General features: G+C 38.2%; 3 long non-coding RNA genes across 3 annotated transcripts in view; all 3 read right to left on the reverse strand.

Annotated features, from left to right (window-relative positions):
- Positions 1–6,559, reverse strand: part of LOC142157721 (uncharacterized) — a 37,124-nt gene extending 30,565 nt beyond the window's left edge. The window contains exon 1 of the long non-coding RNA XR_012692584.1: positions 6,498–6,559. This is a non-coding gene — a long non-coding RNA (uncharacterized LOC142157721). The remainder of the gene's footprint in view (positions 1–6,497) is intronic.
- Positions 6,560–8,269: 1,710 nt separating this feature from the next.
- Positions 8,270–9,924, reverse strand: LOC142157722 (uncharacterized). The gene is made up of 3 exons (XR_012692585.1): positions 9,731–9,924; positions 9,023–9,150; positions 8,270–8,336 (listed from the first exon to the last, which is right to left on the reverse strand). It is a non-coding gene; the product is annotated as an uncharacterized LOC142157722 (long non-coding RNA).
- A 4,561-nt stretch (positions 9,925–14,485) lies between these two features.
- Positions 14,486–26,979, reverse strand: part of LOC142157723 (uncharacterized) — a 28,359-nt gene continuing 15,865 nt past the window's right edge. Inside the window, exon 3 of the long non-coding RNA XR_012692586.1 lies at positions 14,486–14,619. This is a non-coding gene — a long non-coding RNA (uncharacterized LOC142157723). The remainder of the gene's footprint in view (positions 14,620–26,979) is intronic.

Genomic DNA, 26,979 nt, shown 5'->3' on the forward strand with positions numbered 1-26,979 from the left:
TTATTGCTTTGCACAAAAAGAGATTCACAGGGAAGGATATTGCTGCTAGTAAGATTGCACCTAAATCAACCATTTATCGGATTATCAAGAACTTCAAGGAGAGAGGTTCAAAAGTTGTGAAGAAGGCTTCAGGGCGCTCAAGACCGTCCAGCAAGCTCCAGGACCGTCTCCTAAACTTGATTCAGCTGCGGGATCAGGGCACCACCAGTTCAGAGCTTGCTCAGAAATGACAGCAGGCAGGTGGGAGTGCATCTGCATGCACAGTGAGGCGAAGACTTTTGAAGGATGGCCTGGTGTCAAGAAGGCCAACAAAGAAGCCACTTCTCACCAGGAAAAACATCAGGGACAGACTGATATTCTGCAAAATGTACAGGTATTGGACAGCTGAGGACTGGGGTAAAGTCATTTTCTCTGATGAATCCTCTTTCAGATTTTTTGGGGCATCTGGAAAAATGCTTGTCTGGAGAAGGAAAGGTGAGTGTTACCATCGGTCCTGTGTCATGCCAACAGTTAAGCATCCTGAGACCATTCATGTGTGGGGTTGCTTCTCAGCCAAGGGAGTGGGCTCACTCACAATTTTACCTAAAAACACAGCCATAAATAAAGAATGGTACCAAAACATCCTCCAAGAGCAACTTCTCTCAACCATCCAAGAACAGTTTGGTGACAAACAATGCCTTTTAGAGCATGATGGAGCACCTTGCCATAAGGCAAAAGTGATAACTAAGTGGCTTGGGGATCAAAACATCAAACGTTTGGGTCCATGACCAGGAAACTCCCCAGACCTTAATCCCATTGAAAACTTGTGGTCAGTCCTCAAGAGGTGGGTGGACAAACAAAAACCCACAAATTCTGACAAACTCCAAGCATTGATTAGGCATGAATGAGCGACCATCAATCAGTATGTGGCCCAGAAATTGATTGATAGCATGCCAGGGCATATTGCAGAGGTCTTCAAAATGAGGGGTTAATGCTGCAAATATTGACTCTCTGCATAAATTTAATGTAATTGTCAATAAAAACCTTTGACACTTATGAAATGCTTGTAATTTTACTTCAGTATACCATAGCAACATCTGACAAAAGGGTCTAAAAGCACTGAAGCAGCAAACTTTGTGAAAACCAATACTTGTGTCATTCTCAAAACTTTTGGCCATGACTGTTCATGGAGGGAGGCAGGTGACCTAACGTAGAATAAAAAAATATTGCAAATGTTGTGAAAAAAATAATTTTTTATTTTTAACATTGCGGATAAGTTTGTAAAAGGTGCAATTTGGTTAAATTATAAAATAATTGTTATCTTTGTTTTCTGGAGGGTGGTTGTTTTCCAGGCTGTGCCCTACCCTATGTTTTACTTGGTGCACAATCCTTTTACAAAAAAAGGACAGGATAACTATTACAAATCGATAAACAAATACCTCACTCATCTTAGAAAATTCACAAATCTCTTCTCCTCTGCTATCACAACTCTCCTCACAATCTTAGCAAAGATAATGTTTAATATATTTCCTCCAGCAGTGGGAGTTTATGTGCTGGATACATTTTCGAGACTACAGGGGAAATCTATTAAAGTTTGATTTTGTTTGCAGTGCTGGGGGATTTTATGCCTTATTGTTTCCTATTTTATTGGAACCAGCCCAGGCTGTATATTTTAGGGGGTGATAACTAGTGCTTTGTGGGCATGTGCAGAAGTAAATATGTGTATTATACATTGAAAACACAGTGTACATGCAACTCTACATGAGCCCCTGAGTCTGCCTGCATTTTAAAATGGGTATTCCACAATTGAACAGCATTTCAAGTTCAAGCACAGATGCATTTTGCTTATTTGCGTTTCGACATGTAGTTTGGTAATGCAACGCCAATGCTCATGCAACGCCAGCCTTAACTTGACAAAGCTTGGACTAGTTTCCTACTGATTATGTCCAGCCATCTCTTAGCATATTAAATTGGTATGTCCCACAATGTGAAAAAAACAATGTTAAATTCATTGTGCTAATTAGATATGTTCACTGACCCCTGTGATCTGGTTTTGGTTTTGGATCTGGATTAACTTCGTGTTTTGGTTTTGATTTTGGCAAATTCGCCCTCACGTATTTTGGTTTGGCTTTGGTTTTGGATCCCTATGTTTTTTCTAAAATTCCATTTTTTTTTTTGCTAAAATCACATAATTTGGTTCTTTTTTTGTTCCTACATTATTATTAACCTCAATAACATTAATTTCCAGTCATTTCTAGTAAATTTTTGTCAAATGACAAGAACAATGCTACCCCTCCTGTTTCTGTATGAGCAATGGCACTGGATCGCCTGAGGAGGGAGGTACTTATGGAATCCATAATCTATGAGATCCGACAATGCAACAATGACATTTTGCCTTGATTCAGATCCGAGGACGTGGGAAAGTACCGAGCCGGCTCGCGAGCCTACTCGGATCCCCTAAGTTCGGGTGGGTTCGATTTTCAGAAAACTGAGCCCGAGTATCTCTAGTGCTAATTGAACAGGTCAATCAGTACTAGTGCTGATACAACTAAACATAAATAATAATTAAATAAAGTATTGATTTCCAAGACAAATAGTCTACAGTATATAAATATAGGTTTAAATTAATTTTGCTAAATAATCAGATCAATCAATGCTAGTGCACTATAAATCTGGATTACACTTACAAATGAACTGCATAAAATATTGAGTATCATTGTAATGTATCAGCAATGTAAAAATAGATGTTTATATTCATTATCCAAATTAACAGGTCAATAAATTATAAAGTACTGTACAGAAATGTAAAAAATCATATTATTGTGTTATGATGACTCTAGCACTATAGAGAGGACCTTAATCCGATATCAATATTTAAAGGGGTCAGTGTCTGCATTTTATATATCATCCTTGGTAGAAAGTGACTGGAATTGTGGCGTTGGAAGGAGTAAGCTCACTCCTTTTGAAGTACAGTGTAGGTATTGTGTTATTTAAGATTTTAGTTTGAGGAGCAAGCTTATTGAAATGAGAAGAAGGGGTGGAGATGAAGCAGTTTTAGGAGAGTATCTCACTGTACAAACAGGCCAATGGTCACTTTCACTGCACAAAAGGACTATAAAAGGAATATTGCACCAGCTCAGAGCTTGTGGTCTTCCCTGTTTTTTTGGGCCACACTTTGTACTTTTTATATGCACTTCTATAGAGATACGCATTTCTAGGTGCATTCCAAGCTATAATATAAACCTTTTCACACAGACAAAAGTGCCACATGTAATAAAGACGGACCAATTGTCCCCTGACTTCATGAATAATTTAAACATAAATGAGGCTAAACCATGCTTCTTGAAGGTGAGCCACCTAAGTAGAATGGTGCAAACTAAGACAATTTGTAGAGACATCCTGGATTTGCTACATAGCCAACTAAACAGTTCAGCAACAAAATCTGATTTGCCTTTTTTTTAACATTCTCCTTAGGCTAGGTACACACTGGCCCAATGATTGCAGGAAATACCTTTAATCAGCCGACATTTAGTGTGTATGCACTCATGCTCACGATTCCTTCCTTATTCCTTCTACAACACTCTACATTTATTGCTAGCATTGGCTGAAAAGAGCCCAACTCTGTAAACTCTATGGAGATCGTGAGCATGAGTGCATACACACTACATGATCGGTTGGTGATTGGTCGGAAAATATTAAACAGTACGACCAACCAAATGAAATGATGATCGGCACTTTGGGATGACTTTAGATCATCGTGTCGCTATACACATTCATACAATATCTGACCAGTCGGATGTCGGTTGATTGAAGGTTTTTCGTACAATCATCAGGCCAGTGTGTGCCTTAGTTATTCTTATAATCACTCACAATCTACTGGGGTTGCTCACCTCCCTCTGTATTTCATTCACTACTATAATAAATCCAAAGTCCATTGTTTCTGTACTCGTAGAAGAACAGGTGTATTGCTTTACAAAGCACTGACTGGCAAAACATATTTTTATGCACTTAGCACCATTTTCTAAATGTACAAATACCCAGGCAATAGATTGCATCTCTACTAGAGTATATGTTTACCACACAGAGTAATGTAAAAACACATTTTTCTCTATACTTGTCATTGTCATCATTAACTATATAGGTGTAAGAATACCAAGGCAAAACAGGTGTAGAAATGCACTGGCAATTGTTTGCAATATTAAACAGTGTATTTATTGAAACATACTAACTGCTCCAAAATACATGTTTGCTGCACTAGTCAGTCTTTTCACCCTATCTTAATATAGCCATTTTTCATTGTGAAGTCACAATTTCTAGTTACTTATATTGACTTTCATTACAGTGGTGTCAGACAGGCACTTAATGGTAGAGCTGTGTGAAGCACTAGTGTTAATGGAGCCCAAATCCCCATTTGCTTCCTTGCTGACACATTAATGTGAAAGGGAATACCATGTCACCAAATAGTCAAGGCCGTAACTACGATAAGTGCAGGAGGTTTATGTAAGTTTTGGGCTGTACTTGGGGGCCCTTCCAAAACTTTACTACGATGCTGACACATGTCTTGTTATGGCCTGCTAGGGATTAATTGCAGTATGACTACCCTGTGTCCTCTCATCAAAGCATTGTGTCAGCAGGTGAATGATTGAGCTTTAATAATTCTAGTGTTTTTGTACCTGGAAATGTGACAGAATTAAGAGTACTTGTCTGCACAATTACTCATAAAAATCTCATAGACTTGCTGCATTTGTACAATAATTGACAGTACTTGTATATTTATGTTACTATCTATAAAATCACCAGTTGCACAACAGATATTGTTAAATAAATAATTTCCTGTCTGCATGCTGACAATTTGTCATTTATCATGAATAAAAATAATGATTTACTGCAAAAATAAAGAGCTGTTGTTCCCTACAGACAAGAGGCAGACATTATGGGGCTGAGGCAGAGTTTTTTTTTCGAAAATGGGAGTACATTGCTATTAAAATGACTCTTTCTGTACTGTTACGCTCAGAGATATTCCCTCAGTCTAGATTGGCTCTGGCCTAGCATGGCGGGGAGCCTAACAGACCCCTGGTCATCCCCAAGAACTTCCACAAGGTAGGATGGGAGACTGCAGGTCGCAGCCCTTGGTTCGGCCTCTAGACGTGAGAGACAGATAGGAGAAATGGCAGCGGTGCAATAAACAAAAGGCAGTACCTTAGGAGATGCTGGAGTAGATCAGATGGACAGTACAGATGTCAATCTTGCAGAGGGATGATCCAGAAGGGGTAGTCGGTAAGCAAGCAGGGTGTGGTACACAGTTCAGATGTCTGACCTTACACAGGGATGATCCAAGGAGAATGGTCAGTAGGCAAGCCGGGTCTGGTACACAGTTTAGATGTCTATCTTGCAGAAGAGAGATCCAAAGAGAATAAACAGCAGGCACGCCGGGTCTGTTACACAGGAGCTTAATCAGCAGGCAGAAGAACCACAAGGGCAAACAGACCTCAGTCAGTAGGTAAGTAACCTGTTACTTGGACACAGGTTAGCGTCAGAGCATTTCTTTTACACAGGAAGGAGGGATTCAAAATCCCCACTGCGGGATCATGTGACCAGCCCTGCCGAGCGATAATGTGACCAGCCCCGCCGCGCACCTGGAAGCGCCGCACGGCTGATAAGACAGAACACAGGAGCGAGGAGGAGGTAAATTTCCTCACATGTACATAGGCAGATCCCTACACATCACAAGATGCTTCCACCTCTGCATCAACAACACATGCAGCCAGGGACAGGCTGGGCTGGGGGCAGGGTGGCACCTGCCCCCGGTCTGGTCCCATAGTGGGCTACCTTGGGCTGGGTCTCTGGGCCATCTGCATTTTTTTTCCCCTTTAAAATGTTCCTAATTGGCTGCTGAGTCAAGTTTTGCTCCCTGGGCAAAAAAATTGCTAGCTATCCCCTGCAAGCAGCTCACATCTCACACTGCATCAGCCCAAATGTGAACTAAACAAAACCACTATAAATTCAGGAGGTTGAACTGCCATCATTGTGGCACTTTGTGACACATTCATAAGGCCTGCTAATATTCATATAACACTGGTTCCTAAGCGATTATCATGTATATTGGTTTAAAATTTCTGCCTTAATTGTGTGTAGCTAGCAGGTCCACTTTATTTTATAGGAAAAAAAAAAAACAGGTGAGCTTGTGGGATTATGGCCCTACAGAAAAGCATTCATTGTTGTCTGGAGTTAGGCAACAAAAATGACCGTTAACTTTATTTTTAATAAAAATATTCAGTTTAAAATTTAGTTTTAAAATAATATACTTTGGTGCATATTAATGATAGAAGTTTAAAACTAAAAATATTGTATTTATGCTATTGACTATAATAAATGCAGAAATATGTTTTTTTTTGCTACATATTAAATGTAATTGCATGTTTGTAATCACTGCAGATGTCTGATACCTAAAAGCACTTCATAACTAAGAAAAACAATATTTTATGAAATTTAAGATGCAAACAAGAAAATATACTCACAGGCTCTGAGATCATTTCTGAATTATCTATTACAGTTGGCAAGCTAAATGATTCAAAGTATGAGCAGATCAGCAAAATAAGATCCTTTGTAATTGAAATATCTTCTGGAAGCTGGAAATGAATCTTAAGTAATTCAAATACATTCTCACATGAGCTGGAATTCACATTCAGAAGCATCTAAATCATAAGAAATAAATGAAGTAAATGTTAATAGTAATGTTAATGAGAAATCAAAAGTATGATTTTTTAACAGGTTTCTTTTTTATTTGCTTTAAAGCTTTGTTCCAAAATGTATATGCTTGTGATTATTTTTGCACTGTGTATTAGCTTATAACTTCATTTTACTTAAAGACTGGAAAAAGTCCTTTTGTTCCTTGAATCAGTGTAATTAGCCCACTGAATTTGACACCTTATTATTATTTTTTCCACAACGAGTTTCAGTTAGCAATAATTTAACCAGCAGCTTCATTGAAATGTTTGTTAATAGGAAGGTGGAACCTAGCAACTAAAAACAGGTTTTATAATAAGCAGTCAATTAGGAGACTACAGTATGAAATGGTCTTAACATGAGAAGTGGGAGGACTGTCAAATGTGAGTCATCGGTCCTTGATCAAAATAGTAGCCACAGAAAGTGAAAGGAATTTCGGGAATATATTATGCAACTTGTCCAGAATCATGAATATAAAAATAATTATTTTCACATTTTTTTGTTTTGCTCTATGTTACAGGAAACATCAGTGGCAGAAAAAAATATTTGCTGATAGCTGGAGAATCTCCACCACTTCAACGCCAGTTCCGCAGGCTGAACAGAATTTGCAATTCAAGAATAGTCAGTAGTACTAGGCCCAGGTAACACTAATACATATTATAATATATGTGATCCCTGGATCACTAGCCCTTAAATCCCTCTAAAGACAGTTTAAACCTCTGAGCAACACTTTAGATTAATTTTCTATTCTTATATTTATATTTGCCTTAGTTTAGTTTAACTTTGATTCACATCAATTCAAATTCTGTTAACTGTAACTACTGTGTTTTCTGTTTATGCCTCTAGTATATGTGTATTTTGAAAAACCCAATAACTTAGATAATAAAAAAACATAATTATAAAATTAGATAATACCATTGGAAATACTATTCTAAAACCAAAAGCTAAATATGTGGAAATGTATTTACTAATTGCCATCCTAAAGAATTAGATGATTTTTTTTACATTTGGGTCTGGGGGTTTTATTTAACAAATAACATATCATCCAAAAATCTGGAAAAAAAAACAAAGATACAAAGTCAAATGCTGCTGTCCAGTAACAATTTCATATACACAGACATGATCATTTAGTATTTCTACAATCACTGCTAAACAAATTGGGAGGAGAATGGAGGATACCAAGAGCAATGTGAGGAAATATGGGTATTTTTTTATGTAATTTAATATATTTTAGGCATGGTACTCAATATGACGCAAACAACCCTTATCTATAAGTCTAAAGTGCCAAGTATAATCTTCTCATCCATCTTATTTTTTACATGTTAACACAGCTTTTTACATTTACTACCTTTTATTTTTGTAAAAGGAGCAACTCAGAAAATAATGTGCAGCAACCTCAAGAAACCATCAATTCAGCCATATAAATGTTAAAATGAAGAGAATGGAGTAGACATTATCATAGCAATTTAAAACGCCTAAATAGGAAAATCAATCTCAAGTGACAATGCAGTTTGTTACCATTTGCAAAGGTCTTACCTCTGTTATTCTAGTAACAATGATATTCATTTTATTTCCATCCACAGATATGTTTTTTAAAAATGCAGTTATTATTTGCAGATATTTTAGAGCCTCTGTAAAAAAATATTGAAAATAAAATGAATCCTCAAATTGCAGAAAAAAACAGCATAATTATATACAGTATGTAACAATACTCGCAGCTGTACTTAACTTTAAAAGCTAGTAATTAATCTTTCTGAGAAAAATGTGTTTTCTGTGGCTTTTACATTTTTTGCAGTGAAAGCTAATGGTTTTGCTTATTATTATTATTATTTTTATTATTATTATTACTATTATTATTATTATTATTGTTTTTTTTAACCATACAGTAGTGAGCAAACTAAATTAGATGTAAATCAGCTTCCAGATGAAAAAAATCATAGTTCTGTTACCTAACATATAATTTTCCAAACTCTAGTTTGGTTTTGTCAAACTAGCTGTCCTCCATTCACACATTTAGAAAATGACAAACTAATATTCATTCTTATTTAAATATTTTTATCTAAGACATACATTTGCACAGTATAATGAACTTCAGCCAGGCATTTGATAGTGTACAAACACATTCAATTTTTATAGCCCTAAGCTACATTTAGGGCATGTTCCCCATATAGTGTGGCACAATGATTGCCAGTTTACTTATATAATTACAGTATTCATGTGCGTTTATATTATAGCCTAATTGGAGTAGTTGGCAGGCATCACATATTATATAATAGCACATGTGACCATTGATGTAAATTAGTATCTAAAACTTTACCTTCCCTGAGGTTAAATGTTTTGATAACATGTCTTCTGATTGTGTTGGACAATTGAAGGAATGTCTTTACCCAATGCCAATAAGTAGGTTGCTTAAGAGGGACATGTGTTTCGCTTAATTTTTCAAATCTGTAAAACAAAGTAATAGCATATAGTTAAATCATAGCAAATGTTTCTATTATATTTTAACTGTTTACCATTTTACTGCAATAGTTTGGTCACTCAAAAACATGTATGTATTACTTTGAATCAATTTCAAAACTAAGCATTAGTTTTGTTTTTGTACAATATGTTTTTGGATCACTAAAATACAAAATCATATCTGACTCATGAACATAAAAATATATTAGTGGACTCACAAAATTAACTAATTTATAAGATAAGAAGTATACATAGAGCTATGTATAAAAAAACAAAACGTTTACATACAATTTACCTTGTTGAATAAACTAATAAATTCTCCAGCATAACATTACAACCTTTGATATAATCAAAATGAAATTTTGTTTAAACATTTACCTTAAAACTAGGCAATGCATTTACAAGTACTGATGTATAGCTATGGACAGTGGCAAAAAAATATAAGGATTATTGTGATTGTTTATTGAGAGACCTGTTAAAATAATAATAAAAACCTTCAAACAAAATGTATCTTTTCAATGAGAAGTCAGCACAGCACTGTAGTAGGGATATAATTACATTTACTTACCTTTCTGAAAAAATGTTTTCTTTCTTTTCAGCAGGATTCTCTTCAAAATTCCATTGTTGGTGTTGTGACATTTTGGAAAAGACAACTTGTCCATTCGTGGCTTCACTTTTCATAACCAAATGTGTTTTGAGCAGAGAAATATATGTATCAATGCCAATAGGAATTAACATTTGAAGTTGGCTACTTATATTCCATTGTAAAGAAATCTGACGATAAAAAAAGTAACCCACTGTATTTATTATACTGCTTGTTTTTATTAGCATGGATCGTTAATTAAATACATTTGTTTGCCTACAACCTCATCAATATGTAAATTATGCAAGCACTTCCTGTATCCTATACATCACTCAATTGACCAGAGTTGTCTACCAATGTTTCCCATATTTCACAGCAGATTAAAAGTAGTTTGTGTATCTATCTTGCTTCCTATCTTTGCAGGTGAGAGGTATCAGAATGGTGGGTGATGTTGCTGATTCTGGCCATTGTGTCCCGCTAGCAAATCCTACAGGAGAAATTTAAATTTCCGACTCTTTATTCCATTTACATATTTACGGGTGAAGCATTTGGTGATTCCCTTTCTAAACCTGATATTACGAGGTCTCTAACTTCACTTGTGTCTCTTTGTTTTCACAACCCTCTTCTGAAAGGTATTATTATCTCCATTCTTTATACTTTTCTTATCACCACTAATCAGGCTGCAATTCCTGTATATGAACTCAAATGGGAAGTTGATTTCGGCAGACCACCGGAGGAAGACACATGGACCACAGTGAGATAAAGCATCGCTAAGAATTCAGTCTCTTCCCTGGTTAAAGAGAACTCCGATAAAATATACTTTAGACGGTATCTGGTTCCAACTCGGTTGAAACAGATCTACGGGATGACCTGTGAGCAATGTTGGAGAGATTGTGGCGAGGTGGGGTCCTTCCTCCTTATTTGATGGTCTTGCACAAAGATTGTTCAGTTTGGGATTATGTGGCCACCCTTATTAGCGACACTACCAAAATTTTGATCTCTAAATGTACATGGTTTTTCCTCCTCAGTTTTCTGCTGGAGGGTGTTGATAAATACTCAAATCCTAAATGCTCCCAGATGTCAAGTTGGTAAATAAAAGAAATGTGCAGATCCCCCCTCCAGACAGTATCTCTTTAATAAAATTTGATATTTGGCATCTATAGAAAAAATCTCTGCATATTTAAATAATAAGACCCACAAATGTTCCCAAATTTAGTGTGGCTAGTTAATCTATAATAGCCTGCCTACCCGCAGTGATCCTTCCCAAGACATTTCAGATATTTTCCTTTAATTCAAGCTTTTAGTTTGGCTTGATGCATGTAGTATAGCATCAATTATGTTCCTCCATGAAGGCCCTGTGGCTGCGAGAGCACCATGCCTGTGGTCTCGGTTAACTCTTACCCCCTCTAACACCCTCCTCTGACTCCTCCCTCCCCCAAAAATATGTTATTGCATGTTATGCTCATATTTTATATATGGTAATTTTGCTTTCACTAATGCCAGTTGTCTGTAAGCACTACTGCATGTTTCCTTGCGCTGTATATTTGGCCTGTGACTGCTCTGTGATTTCATTTTAAATTGCCATGTTACTATGGGCACTGACAATTGCATCTTATTTTTAAACACTGTTCTTAAAAATAAAAATAAGTTTAAAAAAAAATAATTGTGATTGTATAATTTTATGTGATTCCTCAGTCAAGTCCATTGTAAAATGTCAGTTTACACTAGTTAATTGCTGATGGGAGAACCTCCTATTTTTAACCATTTATAATATTCCTACCCAGTTTATTGAAATCCCCAACTAGAGATGGGCGGGCTCTGTTCCCCGAGATCCGAACCCGCCCGAACTTCACCAATCCGAGTACCGAGCCGAGCAGGCTCGGTACTCTCCCGCCCATTCGGATTCAAAATCGAGGCAAAACGTTATTGTGACATCGTCGGATCTCAGAGCTCGGTTCTCGCGATATTTGAAATGCATAAATACCCGCCTCCACAGCAATCCATTGCCATTTGACAGAGAGAGAGCAGGGTTAGGTCACAGGCTGTAGTATAGCAGGGACAGAGCAATTATTGTATACCTTATTCTTTCAATTATTATTGAAATTCTGCTAGCAATTCTTCTAGCAATTGTTAGAGCAGGAAGAGCGGAGGATAGAGGAGGCATTTTTTTGAATATTTTGCACTACAAGTGCTTTGGGGTGTCTCATATTCCCCAGTGTGAAACAACAATTTTTCTGGCTGCAAAAAGTCATATCTAGCAGCACAATCTATTGAATATTTTGCACTACAAGTGCTTTGGGGTGTCCCATATTCCCCAGTGTGAAACAATAATTTTTCTGGCTGCAAAAAGTCATATCTAGCAGCACTATCTATAGAATATTTTGCACTACAAGTGCTTTGGGCTCATTTAAATGGATTCAAAGCAGTCCACATATGAGCAGGATCAGCAAGCAGGTGCTGGAACCAGTCCTGATGGTAGTGTTCCCAGTACGTCATCTGGTAAAGCCTATGTAAAAGTACATAGTCTTTTTAAATCAGGCAAAAAAACACACCATCATGTTGAAGCGAAAAAGACGTGTAACTGAGGAAAAGTTAACTGGCGATAAAAAAAGAAATTGCCAACATGCCATTCTACACACGCAGTGGCAAAGAAAGAATGAGGCCTTCACCTTTCTCTATTAGTGCCAGATCAAAAATGTTACTGAGTCTTCTTCTTGTACGGTCACTCGTGACCAAGCAAGACCAAGTAATTTGGAGTCTAAAGTGGTGCACAACTACTGTTACGCGGGAAAGCCGAGCTGCAAGAAAACAGTAAGGCATTAGAGGATAATGTATGCTCAGAATCAAAAATCACACCAATCCCTGGGGAAAGTCCATCCAACGGTGGTATGTGTAATCGTGAGCATTCTGATAGTGTACCCATGAAGAAGGGCCATTTCAGCATTTCTGCTGATGTGTGCCTGAACAGCCCGAGTGTAGCCGGTGATACACCAATTGAGGATGCCACTTTGGAATTAGAAGAGGATGAGGGGGAGATTTGTGTAGGCAACGAGGGCGATAATGAGGATGTTGATGAAGATGATGCAGACAGATACCAAACTGCCTTTCTCAATTTCTATCTATATTCTACAGTCTAACAGCTGAATAGTTTTCTATTTTACTCCTAGTGGAGAGGGGGTCTGATGCAGACTGACACCAAACTGCCTTTGTCCATTTCTCTTTATATTGTTCAGTCTATGCAGGCTGCTTTTTTTCTATTTAACTACAAGTGGAGGGGGGGGTCATAGACAGCCACCAAACTTCCTTTGTCCATTTTGTTTTATATTGGACAGTCTATGCAGGCCGTCTTCTTTTCTATTTAAGTACAAGTGGAGGGGAGGGGGGGGGGGCTGGTGCAGACTGACACCAAACTTCCTTTGTCCATTTCTATTTATATTCTACAGTCTATAGTGGCTGAATAGTTTTCTATTTTACTCGTAGTGGAGAAGGGGTCTGATACAGACTGCCACCAAACTGCCTTTGTCCATTTCCATTTATATTCTACAGTCTATAACGGCTGAATAGTTTTCTATTTTACTACTAGTGGAGAGGGGTTCTGATGCAGACAGAAACCAAACTGCCTTTGTCAATTTCTATTTATATTCTACAGTCTATAACGGCTGAATAGTTTTCTATTTTACTAGTAGTGGAGAGGGGTCTGATGCAGACAGAAACCAAACTGCCTTTGTCCATTTCTATTTAACGTACAGTCAATGCAGGCTGATTTTTTTCTATTTAACTACAAGTGGAGGGTGTAATATACACCCAAAGATGATGGCTACATTGCCAATAGTCAAAGATGGAGACAGAAGACAACCAGGTTTGTCTGTATAATTTGCAAGCAAGTGTTAGAATTAAGGACGGCCTACCAGGGATTATACTGTTTTTATGTCATAATTTATTAGCTTTTGAACTACCTCACTTATCCAAGAAGCTGATGGAGCACTAAATTAGGTTATTTCAGACCAAAATTTTTTATTTTTTTCAAAAACAAAACCAAACAAAACCAAAACCAAAACCAAAACACGCAAGGGCGGTTTTGCCAAAACCAAAACACGGGGGTCAGTGACCATCTCTAGTTATCACCGCAATGAGTAATAGCAATCTGATCTAAGTAAATTGTTTTGCAGCTCTTTTTCAACTTGCTTACAAATTACTATCTTCATAGAACCACAGCAACATTATAACTCTTTCCTATTTTTAGGACTTATCAACCACAAGACCGTTTTAAGTAAACTTATGGCATGTACAGTTCCTATATACAATACACAATACTACTATTATTATTATTATTGTCGATTTGCAAGCCACCACAGTGCTCTGCAGCAGTAGAGAAAACAGTACATACATTAAACAAGGACATGTAACTTCACTTGAAGATGATGTAGCCTAGCAACAATCATTATGCTGGGTATTACAATTTACTGGCATAACTACTAATACTTAAATTAGGACTTCTGTCTTAAAACTCCTGTCGCAAACCCAGATATAATGTGTTGCTTCCATGTGATAGATACAGTGTTAATAACTGACCTACCTTAGCAACAAATAAAACTATGGAAATAAACAGTATGAATCAGTTTGTTGTCATGGTTACAATGATAACACAGTGCAGATGATTGGATTACTAAGCAAGCACACCGTGTAGTACTTACCTTCATTCAGATTCAGTAAAGGTGAGGGACATTGTGAAGAACTTACCTCACGCAACATAGATGTAATATTCAGAACCCATTGAGTTAGTTGTTTGTCTGAATCAAGCATAGATTCTAGCTCAAATGAGACATGTAAAGGATCCCATAACATATTCCAAAAATGTAAAATATGTCTACCATCTAAAAACAAATTAAGCACATATATAATTAAGTTCTGTTTTTCTTTATTTTATATTGTATATGTGGAAAAATGCTATGCTATAAACATATATATATATTTGAAAATAGTTCTCAAAATCAGGAAAAGTAAAATAAAGCATAATTTTGAGAAACACAGAACTTGCACTTTTAGTTCCCTGTGCCTGGAAAGGCACACCAGCCCAAGATATCTACAGTAGTGTGTGAAGCACTTCTCCTGGATGAAGCCTTGGTGTAATCATATTGTGTGTGTTTATAATGATGACCATATCTATGTATCTTTACTGTGTATAAAAAAAAGATATAGCTGACAAAAACAGTACCAAAGCTACAGTATGAGTTGGTTACTGCTAAAGCAAGGGAACAACTAGTACAGGGTCTATCTGCAAATGTGGCATGGTGGGCTGCTTACACTAAAACAGGGTGACATGCAGCCTGAACAGCATATTGCAGAATTGGTGAAGGCAACTGGGAACAACAAAAATTGTGGCACCCCTAGGCAAACCAGCAACATGATAAATAGCACTGAGGCTTATCCTGGGACCTCAGGGACGGTGAATGCCAGGGTATTAGTTAAAAGTCATACAAATTAAGTTCTATTGTAGGATAACAAGCAAGCCTTCGCAGCAACTGACTGCATGGGCATGCGTCCACTTTCAGAACTACAAATACCATCATGCCAATGACTGTTACTAGTAGCCAGGGCCTGTTAGAACATGTAGTTCCTAAACAGTACCTAATAGTAAAAACACATAAACTATATGCTGTAAAATTTTATTTCAAATAAATGCTCCTCAAATGTCTTGCTTACCTCTTAGTTACCTAAATCAATTAAAACATTTTCCCCCCCGTTCCAGCCAATCAGATACAAGCCAATGAGTATAATGACTGTAGTTTCATTATTTATGCCACTTCAACATACGCTCACAGCTTCTCTTTATTCGCAGTGTATATCTTGATAGAGTTACATATTTACAGTATATTTTAAGTTGAATGATATATACAGAAAAATAGGGAAGCACTAATTCACCTGTAGTATTTGTAACCCCTGGGGATGCTGCAGTTGGACTTGAGCACCCAGGGGCTAATAATCACAATTGCATCAGTAAAAAAAGAGATGGCCATAGCTATTTATCAGTCCAGGAAGAAAAACTACATTTCCCACAATGCTATTGTGGAGAGGGGGCTGAGCCTAAGAAGACTTAGAAACCAGGAGGCGGAGAGAGAGGGAGAGAGAGGAGCATCCTGGGAGAGACTGAGCTGTGTGACCAGTCCAGATAGGTGACCCTAGGCAGAGGGGCACTGGATGGGTGGTCTGAGCAGAGAGAACAGAGAGTCTGCAGAGATATCAGAGCTCAGTGCAGTCCTGAACAGAACCTGCTGGAAGTCACAGTTTGAAGCTGTAGGAGGAGGTTTGCATACACCTCTGAAGAAGGACATTTTACAATTCAGCCATTTTGGAGATAATCAAGTTCAGACCTGTGACACACACTGGTGCAGATAAGTAACTGGTTATTTTTACCTATCTGTTATTATTCAAGTGGGGTTTGGACTATATCTGGCCACAAGGGCTGAAGAGTTAGGGATAGATGGGTGGGCAGGTAAAATTGCAACAAGTGTTTGTCTAATCAGCATTTGTGGAACTACAAGTCCCAGAATACAAATAAGAAATTATTTTACAGTTGTTGCTACAGGAGGGTTTGCATACTGTGACTGCTGTACCTCACTGCAAGTGATTTAAAGACATCTAAAAGCTGCAATCTGGACACATGATGTTTCCATGCCATGCTGCATCCAAACAGAAGGGCCCCAACTTGCAGTGCACTGCTCCATTTGTGTGGCATGTTTGAATACTGTATATGTGTGTGTTTGGCAGTACATTGTAGAGCTATAAGGAAAATATATATACATTCACCCCGCAAGGTGTTCCCAGTATCAGAAGCCAGTAAGGTATCTGATATATTTTTGTATAAGGCTGTGACAGTTAATGTTTATATTGTATGCTGTTAATGGTATTGATTTATTGTGAGGTATTGTGTTAACTGGGTGTTCATAGTAAGAAGTGGTGCTCCACTTTTATCCACACTGTCTTATTACTGTATTGTATTGTTTGCACTATTATTTCAAATTATACCTAAGTATATTTTTCTATAAAATTACAAAGCTGCATTTAGGGTTTCCATTTCAATAAATGTGCCTGGATGGCTTTTGCAGCACACAGTTTGTCACAGAGTGTTAATACTGGGCAGGGGTTTTCCTGAATCTCCCCCTGGTGTATCTTTTGAACACCCCCCTAAAGAGAAAGCAGCGATTCGGGGGGAGGCACTGAAAATCAAGTACCGAGGTGAGAAGCATCTGCATTGTTCAATATATATATACACCCTCACAATGCATAATACAGCAGGGGGTGTTACATATTTATTTAAAAAACAATATAAAACAATATTACAACACACTTATATGTGTAAGCTTACACAGCTGACTAAAACCTCCTGAGACAATAGGATTTCTTAAACACAAGACAGAGTGTGTCTAATTGTAATAAAACACCAATTATTTAAACCACATAAATATAATCTCATAGTATTCAAAAACAATTGCGTTAATGTAACAATTAACCATGGCTATTGATTCATACGTGTGTTACACTGGTGAGTTTACAGGGGTCCGGACCACACCATAATATCAGATTGAATAGATATACGTAGTAATCATGATAATTATACTAAATCCCAATTAAAACAGCCACATTCCAGCAGTGGTCAGTAATTGTAGTTAGTTAAAACCCAACTACAGGATCTCCTAATTTTCAGTGTCCATTTAGCGCATAGATAATGAATCCCAAAATGGAAATCCCATTTGTGTTTCATATATCAGTGCCAGCGTATTCAGCGTTAATTGGTATATCAACCTGAAGTTATAATCCTCAGAGTAGAGACATCCGTTAGACTCAATGGCTCATAAAGTGCAACAGTTAGTTCTCGAACATCAGTTTTAGCATCCAAAAATCTGCAGCAACAATCGAAATTAGTAGCTAGATTACTTAGCTCAGTCTGTGATCGATTTGCACTTATCTCGTTCAGCAGCCAATTCGTAAGGATAGAAAAAAGCTGGATACCAGGAAGAGATCCTCCAGAGAAATAATCATGCAATACCCCAGGGTATGAAGGGGTGGGGCCTGTTAGTCAGCTGGATAAGTGACAGCCAATCCTGACGCGTTTCCCCGTTACAAACGGCTTCATCAGAGAAATGGTAACTTGTCAAAGGACGTGTTTATTTATGGCCATAGAGAGAGTCACATGACCAACATTATCCAATCAAAGCCTGATCCAGATTGTTTGTTCATAATAGGTACAGCTGTTTTAGTGTAATTGGAAGCACTTTCATGGAGTAAGTAATAGAATCCAAACCACACTGACATTTTAACCGCACATGTCACGTTATTATACATAAACTTTTTCAGCATGAATAAATAGCAACTATAATTACTTACTCAAATAAAGAACAAAGATTATTTCTTCTTTATATTTTAAGTTGCACTTAAAGCTGCAATTTTGCCGCCATAATTTTACACATGTATTCAGGTATCAAAATTGCAACCTAATAGAAGTCAGGCCCAGTATGTGCAAGCATGCCATTAGGCATTACTACTAAATGGCTAGGGGATCATTGCTTACTCATACAATAGACACTGTCACACACAGTCACATTAAATTCTAAAATGCTATTGCACAATTAGAAAATTAATTTAATCATAATTTTAGCTAGAGTAGAGATGGGAGAAAATGGATGAAATAAACCATTATAAACAGAATGATCTATGTTCTAAACATACCCTCAAGGATATTAGAGTGGCAATGTTTACAGTCATGGACTAAGTGAGTCTCTGAAATTGCCTGTGGTACATAAACACAAATTAAAGCTTAAAGATTATAAGATGCTCCACAGAGTAGGAGAATGAACAGTTGCCATGATGCATTTTATATAAGCGAAAAAATTAAATGAATAAAAGTAACCTAGAGTGTCAGCACTTTTGCCTACTTTTTTTCTACTGTTTGATAACAATTTTCTTGTGAGCATTTGTTCATGACATCTGAGCGTGAGCATCATTTTGTAAAGTTTAATAAAATGCTGTCTTGTGTACCTGTTTTCTGCGAACATCAATAAACTTATACAAAATTTTATTTAGCATATCTGTGAAATACATATTGTATTCCGAATAAAGATGCAATTTGAGGTCAGACAGATGGTCACTTATAATTTAAAATTATTCATATTATCCATACCTGTCAAATATCTAAAATTCAGAAAATTCCTAGGACTTTATGTCAGTCACAAATCCACCGAGTTCCTGGAAATTACTGCAAATAAGAGGCATCCTGGTAGGCATTAATAAAAGGAATGAGAATCATGTGGGCAATACTGCAACTAAGAGGCATCCATGTGGCTAGTACTGTAAATAAAGAGCATCATATGGCGTGATGCTAAGCAACAGAGCAATGACTCAAACACACGGCAGTTCCTAGCACATCTAGGACACATTGGCACACAGCAGTGGCAGAAAAGTGGTGCAAGATGGAATTGTCCTTGGGCCCTCCCACCAATCCTTATGTTGGATCTTAAAAAGGACATGCACATTTTAACAAACCAAGCAGTTCAGCCACAAAAGTGCCACTCCTTGTGGCTGAAAATGCTTGGTTTGTTTGGGCTCCCACAAAACAAGGTAACAATGGGCTTAAGGCACCTAAGGTAACAGTGCATTTAATGAACTCTACTGTGGCAAGTTGTTGTTCATCATCCTCAGCGTCATCCTCAACCTCATCAGTGTGTATTTCATCCCCACACATTATTAACTTCATCACTGCTGGAATCCACCATTACAGAAGTCTCAGTATTTTGATGTAATTGGCAGGAAAGGTCTTCCTCGTGGAAATTGAAGTTCATTTTTATGAACATCATCTTTTCCGCATTTTGAGGCAGTAGCCTCCTACGCGGCAGTGGTGTTACGTTTTTTGGTCAATTCTTTTAGGCCAGACCAGATGCCAAAATGTTGTGCTGAGTCACCTGCATCAACCCTGGGTCTCTTGGGAAAGCTACGTTTTTTCGTAGCAGCAGTTGAGTGAGAAACTGAAGGAGGAGACGCCGTCCTGTCACGTAACACTTGAGCTGTCATCTTGCTCACAAGAAACTCCTTGCATCTTTTCAGATCTGGGTCATTTGGAAACAAAGAGAAGACATAACTCTTAAACTGATGATCAAGCACAGTCACCAAAATGTGGTGCTCCAGTTTCAAGATTTTGATAACTCTTGGATCCTGGCTTTTCCAAAAGTCTAATTAAGGAAATCACTTGATTCAAGCTAGCAGTGTCTGAACTCAATTCAAAGGTGACTACTTCAAATGGTTTCAGCACCTTGCACAACACGGTAACTATTCTCCACTGCGGTAGACTAAAATACATCCCCCTTCCTTTCCCAATGTCATGGCTTGTGGAGTAGGCGTGGATGGCTTTTCGCTGTTCCTCCATCCGCAGAAGCGTATACAGGGTGGAATTCCACCTTGTCACCATCTCTTGCTTCAGTTGGTGGCAGGGCAAATTAAATTGCTGTTGCAGCTGCTGCAAACTCCTACACGCTGTTGCCGAATGCCGAAAATGTCCAGATATTTTACGAGCCTCAGACAGTATCTCCTGCACGTCCCTGTAATTTTTTAAAAAGCTCTGCACCAAGTTTATTGTGTGAGCAAAACAGGGAATGTGATGGAATTCACCCAGCTGTAATGCTCTCACAATATTTGTGGCGTTATCAGAAATGAAATATCCTGAGAAGAGTCCAAGCGGGATAAGCCATGTTGCAATGACATCCCTTAGTTTTTGTAACAGATTGTTAGCAGTATGCCTCTTAGTGAAGCTGGTGATACACAGACTAGCCTGCCTCTGACAAATGTGATGTACTTGGGTACATGCTGCTGCTGTTCCTGCTGGTGAAGGCGAATCACCAACCCAGTGGGCTGTCACAATCATATAATCTTTAGTTTGCCCAGTTCCGCTTGTCCACATATCTGTGGTTAAGTGTACAGTGGGTAGAATGGCATTTTGTAGCCCAATAACTAAATTTTTACGAACCTTCTGGTAGAGGTGAGGAATAGCTTTTCTACTGTTGTGATGGAGTTTGGTAACAGGGACACAAGACCTCAAGTAACTGTCTAAAACCAGCTGCATTAATAGTGGATATTGGACGCAGATCTAATACTAGCATAGTCGCCATGGCGTCTGTGATCCGCTTTGCGACTGGGTGACAGCTTTCATACTTGCTTCCTCTTGCAAAGGATGGTTTAACAGTCATTTGTTGTAAACTACTAGTAGTCTTCTTCTTGGTCTGCTTCTGGGATGAAGATTGACCCCCAGCAGCATCAGCAGCAGCAGCAGTGAGACTAATGCTGAAGAATTCTTCTGAGGAATTCAGGATAGTGGAGGAGTCATCTAGCCATAGCAACTTGGATGCAGAACTAACTCCGATCGCTACTGAAGATATTGATGAGGACAGTGTTGTGGGTGTAGATTGCAGGCGTTGGGATGTAGGTGAGAGAATGGTCCTAGCTCATGATGGACTGCTTGTTGTTATTTTCTTAGCGTAAGTTTCTGATTTTCCCAACAGCTTGCCATGAACTTGCGTCAAATGGAGTAACATGGATGAGGTTCCTAGATGGTTAAGGTCCCTACCTTGACTGGCTGTGGCTTTACATAAGCTACAAATGGCTAGACAACTGTTGTCATGATTTGGGTAAAAATAAATCCACACATAAGAAGTGGATTTTTTTTTTATGTCCAGGCATGACAATGGCCTTCTTCTTATCACGTGCTAGAACTGCTTCCACCGGTGCAGAACTTACACAATCAACATCATCCTCATCAACATCCTCATTAACGCCCTTGTCGGCTACACAAATATCCCCCTCATCCTGTTGCAATTCCAAAGTAGCATCCTCAATTGGTGTATCACCGGCTACTCTTGGGCTGTTCAGGCACACATCTGCAGAAATACTGAAAGAGACCTTCTTTATGGGTACACTATCAGAATGGTCACACACACATAGCACTCGTGGATGGACTCTCCTCAGGGATTTGTGTCATTTCTGAATCTGAACATACATTTTCCTCTAATACCTTACTGTTTTCTTCCAGCTCGGCTTTTACACGTAAAAGTATTTGGACACCACTTTTGGAGTCCGAATGACAAGGTCTTGATTGGTCAGGACTGACCTTACAAGAAGATGCCTCAGTGACAGTTGCAGAACTCACACTCATAGAGAAAGGCGTAGGCCTCATTCATTCTTTGCCACTGTGTGTGTAGAATGGCATGTTGGCAATTTTATTTTTTCTGCAGATAAATTTGCCTGGATTACAGGTCTTTTTTTCTTGACCAAGGTAAAAGGTGTTTTTTTACATTTCTGTTTCTCCATTTTAAAAGCACTATGCACTTTTACATAGGCTTTAGCAGATGACATAGAGGGATTACTATCATCATGACTGGTGCCAGCAGCTGCTTGGTGCTCCTGCTCTTCTGTGTACTGCTGTGAATACATTTTGATAACACCGTACAATTTGACTGCAAATTCAGAAGAAAAGCCTGCCAGGCCTTGTATTTGCATTTCAGCAATGACAATTAGCAATTGAGCAATGGAGCTCTTCTCTTTGTGTGTAACCTATATAACACTGTACAATTTGACTGCAAAGTCAGAAGAAAAGCCTGCCAGGTCTAGTATTTGTATTTCAGCAATGACATTTAGCAATGGAGCTCTTCTCTTTGTGTTTCTCTTTGGCTCAGTACTCAGATATGCTAAGTTCGGGTGTGTTCGGTTCTCGGGGAACCGAATCTCAGCCTCTCTAATTGTGATATGTCTATGTAATCTGAACTTCAAAACTGATGTCTTTGAGTAAATCAGAGTTTGTACAAATACCAGACCTGTTTGTATTTCACTTACTCGCCAGATGGCCGCATTAATCTATTACTCCTTATCTGATCACTGATCACTCAAGAAATATCGCTGACAGTTTGGTTCCCAAATCTGGTACATATAGAACATCTTGGATGTGTGTGATGACATTTTCACTATTTATGCTTAGGACAACTGTGATTTTCCCAACTTTTGTGGCAGTAATGTTTCCTATTTCTTTTACAAATATGAGCTCACATTATTTTATTGAAGTGAACCACTATTAGTTGCAGCTGAAGTGTCTAGTGGCACCTGAGTCCATATACCAGCACTCCTTTTTGTAACTGTCTGCAATGTATATTGCTGACTCATTTGGCTTCTTGACCTTTTAATGCGCACTATTTGCATATCTCAGTCTGCACTTTGTGTCATATTTGTGACATATGAAGCATTTGTACTTGGGCTTTTTGTAGCCTTTGTGAGTAATGCAGAACTTTCACAATTAGTGTTGAGGGAAATTCATTGTTAGAATTGCAACAGTTTAGACCTTACAATTTCTCTAAAGCTACCATCAGGAAATCAAATTCTGGCGTTACTTCCACAGGCACTGACATTGCAACCTCCTCATCATCCACCTGTGCTCCCACAGATGCTAATTGCTGAGCTATTGACAACATTTTGTCTATATACGCGTTCATATTCTCACAAGCACTTAATTTTGTCCAATATAATGTATGCCTCAAGTTAATTCTTTTCATTAGACCATTGTCCTCATTTGCTACCTGCAGTGTAGTCTACATGTCTCGTGCTGACACCTTTCCATTGATGATAGAATATATATCTTGCTCTACAGCTAAGCCTATGGTACCCATGGCTCTATCTACTTTATCAGTGCCTGGACTCTCCCCTGGGTTTATTATGACCTGCCATAACTTTTCACGTTTAAGCTGCATTTCAATGGCGAATTTCCATGTTGCCTAATTATCTAAGCCTGTCAGTTTTGCGAAGGTCATACTGGCTCCGTACTAAAATAAAGGTCTTTTTCTGAAGAAAATCTTCCTTTTATTTTTGCATATTTCTGTTACTGTTCTTTATATCTAAGCATTTTCATCAATGTAGGGTCCTGGGCCCATAACCTATTGGCAGAAACTTATTATAAGGGCACTTGTGCTGTTATATGTAGTAGGTGTCAGTGGCGTTGGTGGTAGATTTTAAACCACAAGAAGCTTTTAGACTTAACCAATTTGTTGGTTTTATTTCAGAACTTGTTGTAACAGATGCTCACAGTTGATACTGACTGCAACAGACAGGCAGTATGACAAACCTCTGCAGTTAATGTACTCTATTGTACATTCACATATGCAGATAGTAGTAAGCATTGTGGGAAATGTCAGTGAACAGGTTGCTTATCTATACTTTTGTGCCTCCACTTTTCTCTCTCTCTCTCTCTCTCTCTCTCTCTCTCTCTCTATATATATATATATATATATATATATATATATATATGTAAGTTTACACAAAAAGCATGCAGTTCCAATTATTACGTCCTTTTAGTTCAGCTGTCACTAGAAAAACTGCTGAGAGCCGAGTTTTCTGTCTGTGCATGCACAGTAGTGCAATGCGGACAGCTGAAGGCTGCTCCACTTCCTGTCTCCCTGTTTAAACATTGTTTTCTGCCAACTGTTCCAATGGCTGTATAACTGTTGAACTTGCTGGTTGATTTAGTGTTGGCATTTTTACTGTTGGCAATCACAATGTCGCCATTTTATCAGTGTCGGGCAAGTTGAAATACCGGCATTTACCCTGTCAGCATTTTCATGTCGGCAGGATAAGTGCCAGTATTTCTTCTGTTGGAAATTCATACCCAACACGGAAAAACATATATACAAGTTGAATATGGTGAGAGATTTAGTATCAGAATTTACCTTATTATACCTGGGTGACAGGTTCTGGGTGACAGTTGTGGGAAGAGTTTCCAATCAAGTAACCCAGAGTAAGATCCCCAATCGAAGCAGCTCAAATAAAGAGATAGAGACCCTATGGGGAAGGATGTGCTGCTGGGAGCTTAGAAGCAGCATTGTGTATATTGAAGGGGCAGAGAGCTACACTGGGTGAAGTGTCAGAACTGAAGTAATGGCTTGTTGTTGTATAAAGTGAGAAAACTTGCAATAAGCCACACTAATGTAGACACTTTCCAGAGATTGCCAGACAAAAATAAGCTTAAATAACATCATATCATAGGGACTGTAGTAGATCACAGGACAATAATGGGTTCCAGGGTCTGTCGTGATCAATATACAGAGTGGAATATACTTAACATCAAAACATCAGTATCACCAATATGCAGTGTGTATGTATATTTCTAATATGTAATGTGTGTGTGCTTTTTGTATATGTGTGTTGCTATTTACAATATATGATATGTGTATATGGTATTAAAGAGATATTTCATTATTAGAAAATAGGACAAACATATTTGTATTACATGGCCTTATCTGTGTGGAGCTTGTATGTTCTCACTGTGTTTGCGTGTGTTTCTTCCAGGTGCTCCAGTTTCCTCCCACACTCCAAAAACATACTGGTAGGTTAATCGGCTGCTATAAAAAAAAATGACCCTAGTCTCTCTCTCTTTATGTCTGTGTGTATATTAGGGAATTTAGACTGTAAGCTCCAATGGGGCAGGGACTGATGTGAATGAGATCTCTGTACAGCGCTGTGGAATCAGTGGCGCTATATAAATAAATGGTGATGATGATGATGATGATGCTTTTACTTTTTATTTAAAGTAGAATATCAATGCACAGTTCAAACACTTTATAGCATACTGAATAGTACTGCATAGTATTGAATAGTTTTACTATGATTTTTAAAGCTTTTTACATTTAATGGTAACAAACAAATGTGAAAACTATGGTATGTGAGTTTGGATTCGTGCGACTATAAAGCAAGAACAATTGCGATCCATTAGCTCTTTCTGCCTACTGAATTGTCCGCATCTTGCTACTTTACAATTTATTGTAATTTGTGCTCATATGCATTTGTTAATGGTCCCTAGCCACCAGGGGGAGGGAAATTTTGGAGTTAGCACTATTGTCTCCGCACCTTTTACAAGCTGACTAACCAAAGCCCATACTTGCCTAATCTCCAGGAATTTCCAGGAGGCTCCCGAATTTCAGGGAGCCCTTCCAGACACCCGGAAGAGTAGGCAAACCTCCCAGATCCTAAAAAATGCTGAAATTCACTGCATTGAATATCGGGGACAGGGCTTAATCGCATCATTAAGCCCCGCCCCCGCTATTCAATGCCATGAATTCCGGTATTTTATAGTGGGGGCGGAGCTATGGTGACGAAAAAACATGCCCACTCCTACCCCTGTCACGAGACTTGTCCTCCAGGATCTCCAGGAGGACAGAGTCACAAACTAAGCAAGTATGCCAAAAGCCACCCTCTCCATTAGCCCCATCACCGTGGGAATAATAAAGGGTATAAAACCTGTGCCTTGGGCCTGTATGGGTGTGAAATTAGTAACTAGGAACTGTGCCTCCCTCACATGAGTTTGCTGTGCTTGTAAGGAATTCATCTGCCTGGTAACTGACTAGGACCTGCACTGCTATCACATTAGTACGTTGTGCTTGTAAGGAATTCAATGGCCTGGTGACTGTATATCTACTTGCCTGTATTACCATCTACTGAATAAATTGTGAATTGATTGCATCAATCCAATCTGCCTAGGTGATTTTTAAAAGAATCCACCATGACGTATGGTCCTCACAAGGAACATTAATTAAACTGTTGGTATGTATTTTATATCAAAAATTTTTTATTATTATTATTTGAAATATTGCAGTAGAAATATACACTATTCTGAATAGCCACAGCCCTTTAAATTTTCCTTGTATGCTGCTTTATTGCTTAACACTTGCTTTTACTTCATACCAAAGGTGACCATGGACATTTTTTTGGTATTGTTCACAACTATAAGGGCCTATTTATTAACTTATGGTGTTAGGACTGATTTTCTATTGCCACTTTTTCTGGCAATAGAAAATCACTTGTTGACATAAAACTTACTAAAATCTCACCAAGGCAGCTGAGCGATACTCTGCTCTCTCTGCAACACTGGAACAGTAAGACTTTACTTACCGCATCACTGGGCTTGTCTCAAAGGACTTGCACATATGTGGCCTGACTTAGTGAACAAAAATAAACAGATTTCAAAATAGTTAATGATTAGATACTAAACTGAAAAGTATATTTAAAAATTATTGCCCTTTTTTTTCTATTATTGGCGTCCTGCAATCCTTGTTAAATATGCTTCTCCATGTTTTACATGGTATCTCCTTCGAGATAAGCAATTTATCACCAGTGGGAACTAGCACCAGAGGCAGCAATGACTTTTAACTTTTTGA

This window comes from Mixophyes fleayi, chromosome 5, assembly GCF_038048845.1.
Source record: "Mixophyes fleayi isolate aMixFle1 chromosome 5, aMixFle1.hap1, whole genome shotgun sequence".
In the NCBI taxonomy this organism is placed as follows: Eukaryota; Metazoa; Chordata; class Amphibia; order Anura; family Limnodynastidae; genus Mixophyes; species Mixophyes fleayi.